Source organism: Columba livia, chromosome Z, assembly GCF_036013475.1.
Source record: "Columba livia isolate bColLiv1 breed racing homer chromosome Z, bColLiv1.pat.W.v2, whole genome shotgun sequence".
Lineage (NCBI taxonomy): Eukaryota > Metazoa > Chordata > Aves > Columbiformes > Columbidae > Columba > Columba livia.
The window spans coordinates 10,061,757-10,071,461 of NC_088642.1; positions in this window are offsets into that span (position 1 = coordinate 10,061,757).

Here is a 9,705-nt window from a genome sequence, read left to right on the forward strand (position 1 = left end):
TGTAGTGTTGCCATCAACTGCTGGACTCTGGTCTCCAGCATCCAACTCAGCCAGCACCCTTTCTGATATGGTCACCCTTGTCTCCCCTCAGTCCCCAGCGTGCCATGTGCAGCTCTTTCTGCTTGGAAACCCACTTTTGTCACCACCAGATCACACTCCCCCACCACTATGGAGGGGATCAGGGCTGCAGCTGTCTGTATGATGCTGTTGAATACATGTAACATCCATCCCATAACTGCAGCTCCAGCATTTGCAAACTGAGCTCAGGCTGTTTCCCAGCACTTGATCCTGTTTTAAAGGCTGATGCCTGCTCAAGACTCAGGAGCACAACAGCCAGAAAATGGGAGAGTGTGTGAGCCAGCAGCTCCGTCCCCTGTATCCTGCCTGCTCATAAACTCCAGAAAGTCCAGGCATGCTCCAAACAGGAGATTGCTGGTGGCCAGGGGGAGCAGAGACCACCGGAGCCTTGCACATCCACAAGGCAGTGTGTACCTGCTCCATGCAGACAAGCTCAGGTGTGTATATGAGAAAGGCTGGGCAGAGGGGACTCAGAGCTGCACTGTCCCCGTGTTTGCTTTGTCCCCTTTCTTAGGCTGGGCTGGGCAGTCAGTGGGGGCACCCATTTCTGGTGACCTGAGCAGACTGAGGGCAGGGGATGCACATCTGGTCCTCATCACTGCATCCCACTGCCCTTGGCCCTGGAGGCTGGCCCCTTTCCTCTCTGATGGCAGCTTTAGCGATGGGACCTACCACCTATTCGGCACCTGGAGGTACCACGAGCAAGTGAGAATTTGCACTCTGCTGTGAATTCCTGCCTGCCCACACCATGTCTGCCTGCTGGGATGCCCTGTGTCTGGGCCCCCTCCCCAGCAGCCTACAGGCAAGATGTGACCCCAAAGAAGCAGCAAGCCCAGTGCTTGGGGGACTAAAGATGCTCAGTGCATCCTGCCCACGGGGACGATGCCCTGGCACTGGGCATGGAGGAGCAGTGCTCTCATCTGGACCAGTGAAGATGCAAGAGGGAAGGGCTGGGGTGTACCAGCAATCTGGGATAAAGGAGAGGGCCCCAGATGCCAAAGTAAACTTTGCCTTCAAGCCGTGAAGAAGAAAAACAGGAAGGGACCATGAGAGCAGGCCCAGTGCCGGCACCTCCCTGTCCCACTGCGGGGCCAGGGCACTTCCTCCGGGGCTTGGGCTCTTCGGTGGCTTGTGCAGCTGCCCGGCGAGCAGGAGGCTTCCTGCTGCAGGCTGGAGCCCTGCCTGGACGCACCCTGCCCGCAGTAGGCAGAGGCACTTCCAAACTTGCCTTGTTGCTGTATCCCACCCTCCTCAGGGCGGATGATGTGCCAAGATCACAGGAAAGGAGCTTGTATGAGCCAGGCCTGGGGATGCTGAGCCTGTGCCAGGGTGAAGCAGCCTGTGGGCTGCCTCTGCGAGGAGCAGGGATGGGTCCAGCTCCCTGGCATGGGACAGGCACCAGCCCAAGCCCAGTGGGAGAAGAGCGCAGAAGAACATGGCTCGGGTCCTGCTGGGGGCCCAAAATTTCTGGCAGGCAATGCCACATGCCAGGGGAAGGTTCTCAGTACTGGGGTGTAGAAATGCTGGTGTCCATGCCCTCTGTCTCCATCCAGCACAGGGTGGCCCCATCCGGAGCATCTCTTGGGCACCAGCTGTGTGCAGGGCTTGTTTGGGAAGGCAACAGCCTGGGCCAAAGCCATTGTGGTGGGCCACCAGTTGTGGACAGTTGTGCAGCGGTGTCTGGGCTGCCTGACTGCCACTGACCCTGCCAAATATCTGGGTTGGCTCTTGGGCCCAGCCTCCTCCTCTCCCTGCCTCACTGCCAGGATCAGCCTGCCTTTTGCAGGGGAGGAGGCAAATTGTACAGGACTGTGAAGCAAAACAGTCTCAACTTACCTCTCATTGCTGCTCCTGCTTCTTTCTCTGCCACATCCTGAGCCAAGGAAAGAAGTAAAAGCAACTCTGGAAGATTGTGGAAGGCACAAAACATATATATGTCACCAGGCATGGGAGAAAGGAATGGGTACATGTACAGCCAGTGGTTCAGAAGAGAGGGAAGGATGCAAGGATTGAGGGAAGAAGCAGTAGAGATGTATAGCTGGATGCATGAATCGGTTGGCAGAGGGAGATGGGGATGGATATACAGATGGACGCGTGGATGAGTGGATGGATAGGCAGTTTGGACACCCAAATACCATCCTAAGCATTAAAGATGCTCATTATGCAGGAAATGACTTGTGAAGACAGCTGAGAAGCCGAGTGTGTGAGGCTGGCAAAGGGACGCCCAGGGACAGAGCAGGGATGGTGTTTGGGAACAGTCCCAGGTGTGACCCACACACTCCATCCCCATGGAAGTGGCATCACAGCTGACAGGAGGCAAAGCCTGAATTGTTACTGGTGGAGGTCCTGAGAGTGTCAAGGGCTGCATCTCCAGAGGGGCTGCATCCCCCTGAGGAGCTGCTTCCATCTCACGTTGTCCCAGCACTGGGGGTGAAGAAGCAGTGGGGATCCTGCCCCAGGGCCACTGAATACAAACACAAATGCTTTAAAAAAACAGTACTCAGCATTCAGCCTGACCATAGCTTTCATCTCACCTGCACATGGGATCACAGAATCACAGCATGGTTGTGGTTGGAAGGGACCTCTGGAGATCATCTATTCCAACCCACCTGCGAAAGCAGGTTCACCAGAGCAGATCACACAGAAAGGTGTCCAGGCGGGTTTGAATGTCTCCAGAAAAGGGGATTCCACAACCTCTCTGGGCAGCCTGTTCCAGTGCTCTGGCATCCTCAAAGCAAAGGATTTTCTCCCCATATTCAGGTGGAACCTCCTGTGCTTCAGTCTGTGCCCGTTGTCCCTCATGCTATCATTGGGCACCACTGAAAAGAGTCTGGTCCCATCCTCTTGACACCCACCCTTCATATATTTATAAACATTGATGAGATCCCCTCTCACCTTCTCTCCTCCAGGCTGAACAGACCCAGCTCTCTCAGTCTCTCATAAGAAAGATGCTCCAGACCCCTCAGCATCTTTGTAGCTCTGCCTGGGATCTTGCTGGATGATGCAAGCCCCCAGCCCACTGGAGACCTCTGAGATCACCCATTCTCCCTGTTCTTCATCTGCCTCCCTTTCTAGCGGCCATAGGCCTGCAAACTTCTTGCCCATCACCCACTCTTTCCCGAAAGAGAGAAGTGGAGACATCACCTGCCAGGCCAGATGTGCTGGAACCCAAATAGATGCAGGAATGAAGAGATCCGAGGCATCTCTTCTTGTTGCTTCATCATAGGCTTCTCCCTGCAGCAAGGGGTTATTTCTTTCTTTGCTTGCTGGGGCTGGCCCTGTCCCTGCCTCCAGGATGCTTTCAGTGTTTCATGGCCAAGAAACACCAAGCATGTGGCCACAGAGATGCTGGGAGGCTAAAGCCAGCAGCTTAGCCATAACCAAGCACTGCTGCTCGTGATGCTCTCAGGAAACGGCTGCTCTCTCTTAAAGCAGCAGCAGGGCTTTGGATGAACTTACCAAGCCCAGGACTTTCCTACCAGCTTATTTTTTTTTTGCACTGCAAACAGCCCTGTTGTTCCTGTTGTTTTGTGTGCCTGACATGAAGTGTCAGGGTCAGGGGGACACATGCAGTCATGTCAGTTTTCACAACAGTGCCCGCTGCCTGTTTCCTGTGCACACATCTCCGCTGTGCAGCATGAGGACCACATGTCCTCAATGCTACCATGTCACTTGCTCAGAGATGACCTCCTCCCTTCCCCATGGCAGAAACAAGATCTCCTCCGGCTGCCTAAAGAACTGTGGGGACTGAAACAGAGCAGGACATACTTTGGGACCTTCCCTGGGGAGGGACAGGGAGCCTCCCTACCTGCTCTCCTCTCACCAGCTGCACTTCGTGGTCCCCCTGTGTCCACTGTCACATCAGATGCTTTGCCTGCAGGGAGAGACCATGCACAGCATGGCTCACAGGAGTTCCTCAACAAGCTGAGGGACCCCAGCACTACTCAGGTTTCCAGAAATGCATGGAGCAGACACTGTGCAGGCAGATAACCCTATACAGCAGGGCCTTTCTCTTCATCTTGAAAATGATGAGCCAGAGTTAAATGTGATGTTGGGAGTTTCACGTGGCTTTGCAGGGTTCCAACACATGAAGGCCTCCCAGCATACAAGCAACTACCAGCCTTTGGTCCACACTGGGAGATCCACTAGATCTGGTAGCAGCTAAGCTCCACATACATGCAGGGCACTGGCATGGTCACCTCTGCGCTGATGGCTCTGGAAGTTGTAAGGTGCTAAAAGTGCCAGATCTGTGTCTACACCTGGGATCTCCTGGAGGATGCTGACCAATCCTCAGGAAGATCTGGTGATGTGGATATCACTGGTGCCCACGAGGATGCTGACCTGGAAGGCATCAATAGTCAGAAAGATGCTGACCTGGAAGGGTGCTGATTGCCAGGGGTGTGCTGAGGATGCCAGCCTGGAAGGCACAGGTCCCCAAGAGGTCACTGACCTAGAAGCCAGTGATGCCTGGGAGGATGCCAGCCTGCATGGCACCAGTCTCCAGGGGCAGGCTGGCCTTGAAGGCACCATTTATCCAGGACATGGCCCTTTTTCCCTGACTCCAGAACACTTCAGCTTCCCACAAATGCTGGGCACCAGCTCAGGCAGGGACCACACCGAGAGCTTGTGCTGAGGATCTGCGCTCCACGGCTGTCTGCAAAGAGTACAGTGAGCTGCCTGAGGAAGGCAAAGGTCTGCAGGAGGATGAGCCAGCAACACCTCTCACAATTTCTCTCCTCCCTGGAGCTGGGTCTGGGCAGCCCTCTTGCCTGGCTATGGGCTGGTGGGCGCATCACCCCCCAACTGCTGCCAAAACAACTCGGAGCCTCGTCCTTCCACAGTCCCAGAGCAGGAAAGAGGGCTGCCCAAACCCTGTTTTCCCACTAGATGGCAAACACTGCCTTCAAAACAGCCTTTCGAGGAATTAAGTGCCTTCCATGGGAGAGGAGGCTGAGAAAACCCTTTGCTAGGGTGAAGCCCTGGGGGTGAAGGGTCTGACCCTGCTGGGGAGCAGGACTGGGGGCAGCAGGGACCCTTGGAGTGCTCCTCATCTTGTTTTTTTCTGTCATTTTAAAAGTTGTTTTCCTTTTCCATCTGCCTGGTTTTGCTCCTGTACCAGGAGACCCATCCCTTGCCCCGTGCTGGTGGGGCTGAGCACGCTGGGCATGCAGGACAGGCATCTGCTTAACCCTGGGTAGCACCTTGAATTGCCATAGCTACAAAGTGAAACTCAGAAGCTTTACTGAGAATTAATTGCACTGTGGTTTGCAAGCCCAGTGTGTGCTCATTCCTCCCTGCAAGCCCCCAGGTCCACGGGCAAGCCATTACATTGGGTATAAATAAAGGAGGCAGAGATGAAGGCTGTGCAGGTGGATGTGCACGCTTGTCTAAGATCTTCTGCCAGCTCACATGTATTTCCAGGCCTGTGTATGTTTGTCTGAATTCAGCCGCAGATTTTCTCATGCTCTATATATTAACCTTGCACAGAGTTTTCCTGAGCGTTTGCTGCTGGGTTTGCTACCGCTGCAATGTTGCTGTGTGATTAAACATGATGCGTCATGGCTAATGAAGGAGCTAACTGTGAACAGCAAATGTTTAATACAGACAAATCAAGCCAATTAGACAATGTTGAGAGAGAAGTGTGTTGGCTCAGGTGTGGAGGAGAGGGTCTGTGCAAGGGCACAATCCCAGGCACTACAGGATCACCCACTCCTGGCACCAGCTGAGGGTAAAGACCCTGAATGCAGATTTTTCTGCAGACCACTGTGTAGGTAGCTTCACCTGGTAGAAGAAGACATTCTCTTCAGAGAGGGGTTTTGTTTCTGAAATGAAGGCCTGGGTGGCTAGAGAGGACAGCAGCTGCCTCCAGCACAGAGGTGCAGAATGAGAAGTAAATAATCCCACTCAAAACACTGCTCAGAGTCCCTCACAGTGGCTCTTGGCCATTCAACTGCATGCTGACTGCTTTTGTGGCAAACCTGGATTCCAGAGCTCAGCAGTGCTTCTGGGGGAGCACCAGGGAACCCCAATGGCTGGGTTCCAAACAGCAGTCCCCCCAAGCATTAAGGAGCAGCTGTATTTCCTCCAAAGAGCTGTCAGGAGCCCTGCTGCTGCCAGCCCTTGCTGCCTCCAGGGTTTCCTGCCCGGGGACATTGTTTGACACCATTTACGTCTGGGTGAGAAGGGTTCTTCAGACACCCTGGCCTCTTCCTTCAGGAAGAGATTAATGCCTCTTCCTCCATGAGGGCTGGGAAGTCCCTCTTGGGGCTATTTATAGTCAAAGGGAAAAATGAAAGGAAGAGGGTGACCAGGGAACAGAAACTGAAGGAGTTGTTGGGAGCTGGTCTGCGGTGTATGGCTCAGGGCGCTGAGCCACTGACCCGTTGTGACAGCCCCTGAGCCGTGAGCAGAGCAGGTAGGAAGCCCTTCTGGTGCTCCCCGGCATCGCTGGGCTCCCTGCCAGCCCTTGTGTTGGCACGTGCCGATGCCTGGGGATGTGGGATCGGAACAGAAGCAGTGACAAAAAGGCTGGTGTGGGCTCTGGTGCAGCCCTGTGGCTTGAGGCTTTCCCGTCACCTTGTCAAACTCACAGCCTCAGAAGGCAGCAGACCAGCAGTTCAGCACAGGTGTGGCTGCATCGGTCTTGAAGGTGGGATTTACAGATCCAGGACCGTTCGACCTAGGTGGGAGATACTTGTCTGTACAGCCTGTGTGCCTGCAGAGCCACAGCATAAGAGACCACTCTAGTAGCCCCAGGCTAAACATCACCCTGCTCTACTAACCCATCCCTGACTGCTGATGCCACCTCGCTCCTGACCTGAGGACATCAAGGGATGGGCAAGTGCCATTGGTTGAGGTTGTCACATACTTGCCTTGACATGTCCCTGATCCAGCTTTCCAGTCCAGATCCTGGGATAGGTTCTGGCCCTCACCTGTAGGCTCAAGGTTCTGGGTTTTTCATGCTGGCTGGTCTTCTCTAAAAGGCAACATGCCACCATGAGCAACAGGCACCCCCTTGGTCCCCGGCCTTGCTTTGCTCCCATCTCAGATCCGTGAAGGCTGGACCTTGCTTTCATCACAGAATCACAGAATCACAGAATGTCAGGGATTGGAAGGCACCTCAGAAGATCATCCAGTCCAGTCCCCCTGCCAGAGCAGGAACACCCGGATGAGGTTACACAGGAAAGTGTCCAAGCGGGTTTGAATGTCTCCAGAGAAGGAGACTCCACAACCTCCCTGGGCAGCCTGTTCCAGGGCTCTGACACTCTCACTGTGAAGAAGTTTCTTCTCAAATTTAAGTGCAACCTCCTGTGGTCCAGTTTGTATCCATTGCCCCTCATCCTATCATTGGTTGTCACAGAGAAGAGCCTGGCTATATCCTTGTGACACTCACTCTTTACATATTTATAAACATTAATGAGGTCACCCCTCAGTCTCCTCTTCTCCAAGCTGAAGAGCCCCAGCTCCCTCAGCCTTTCCTCATAAGGGAGATGCTCCACTCCCTTAATCATATTTGTTGCTCTGTGCTGGACTCTCTCCAGCAGTTCCCTGTCCTTCTGGAACTGGACACAATATTCCAGATGGGGTCTCACCAGGGCAGAGTAGAGGGGGAGGAGAAGCTCTCTCGACCTACTAACCACCCCCCTTCTGATACACCCCAGGATGCCATTGGCCTTCCTAGCCACAAGGGCCCAGTGATGGTGCCAAGCGGTCCCAACCTAGCCAGCAAGCCAGGGGATCTGGAGCAAACTGGCCAGCCATACCCGCTCCTGCCTGCAGCAGGGTGACACCATCCACATTCCTCGCCTGGTGCTGCCAGGCAAGAACAACCTCTAGCATGAAGCTGCTGATGCTTCAAAAATACTGGTGGAGCTGCACTGAGCTACTCCAGGCAAGGACCTGCACCTCTGTCTTTGTGGTCCTTCATGGAGTCTTGGCCACGTGCATGATATGGGGCAGTGGTGGCAGAGAAAAGGGGCTGTACTGGGGCTGCATGAGGGGGATGTGGGGCTGTGTGCCCCACTTTGTGCCAGCTCAGATCCCCCAACAGATTATGGATGAGAGGCATTAGGAAGCAAGGTACCTAAGAGTGCTGGAGAAATGCTTTTGCTACATGCAGAGCAAGGGGTGAGCCTCTTCAGGCCCATTTCACCTTGCTCTCTAGGGAAGTAAAGGAAGTAACACACCATGACACACTTGAGAGCCCCAGCAGAAGCATCGTGGAGAAACCAAAGTTAAAAGCTCATCTTGGCTGCACCCAAATTGCCTGTTGGGAATGGTGCCAGCCCTTGGGGTTAGCTGCCACAGTGAACCTGGGCCAAACTCCACTAGGAGGGATGCTGAGCGAGTTCCAGTGCAAGGGGACATTTGCTGCAGTTACTGTCACCCACTCAGGCTTGCTGTCCTGCAGCGGGCACCCCTGTGTTTTCAGGGGACAGTGGGACACTGGAGAAGTTCAGGCTCTGGCCTGTGGTGTGGCTAAAGATAACTGCTGAGTGATGGACCCCTTTGTGAGGATAAATGGCAGGAATCACTCTACAATTGGTGTGCCAGCATTGCCGACATGGCAGCCTGCTGTGGCCTGACAGAAGGGGAACCCAGCAGAGACCAAAGCCTCAGAGTGGAGGAAAGATGAAGGAGCTGAGTTAGTGGCCTCCACTTTCTGTGGGATTTTAGCTGTGTTCGTTTGTTCCTCTTGCATAAGCACATTGGCTCTGCCCCAGGCCCATGTTCTGCAGTCGATAAACTCTTTCTCTATCCTTTTGCATCATGGTCCTTTACATGTTGCAGTTGCTAAGCTGTGGCCAGAGGGTCCATGGTGAAGACCTGACAGGTGATCTGCAGACCCTGCCTCACCGCTGTAGTTCTCCCTGCTCTGCAGAGCTGGAAACACATAAAACATGTAAGAGCTGACCGGGGTCTGTATCCCAAAGGAAGGGTACTGATGCCTGAAGGGTCGTACTTTCATTTCCTCCTGTGGGCAGCCACTTCGAAGGAAAAACCCCAGAGAGGATCTCCTGTCTTCACTGGGGCACCAGCTGCAAAGGGAAGTGCAAGTTCCCTTTGCACAGGCTTCAGCACAGCCCACAGCGACCGCTGCTGTGATTCCCCAGTGTAATAATTCCCGTATCCTTCCTCAAAGCTTAGCTGGCATCTGAAATTCAAGGAAAAAAAAAAGAAAAATAAAAATACAGTTGCATACAAGGAGGCTGGGTATTGGGATGATGGGCAGCAGCAGAAACCCCCTGAGGTGCAAGGAGGGGGGCTGCCCAGCCAGCTGCTGGGTTTCACTCCTGTCTCATCAAGGAAAGCCCAACCTCTTGGTGCCTCTAGGATCTGGACTTTGGATGTCACACATCTCTCCTGTGCTCCTCAGTTTTGCCATGCACAGCAAGGAGACAATACAACCCCCATGGCCCCTCTGCTCACTGCTGGGGCCAGGAGACAGGATGCGCAGTGATAGAGAGCCTCTCCATCAGTGGCAAAGAACAAATTAGCATGGGCGATGCAAAAAGAGAGAGGACAAGGCTGAGACATGGGGGTTGCAAGCATCCCTTCAAGGATATGAACCTGCGTCCTATCACTGTGAATGTTTACGCAAATACACTCAGGGCTGCGTAATCTGCA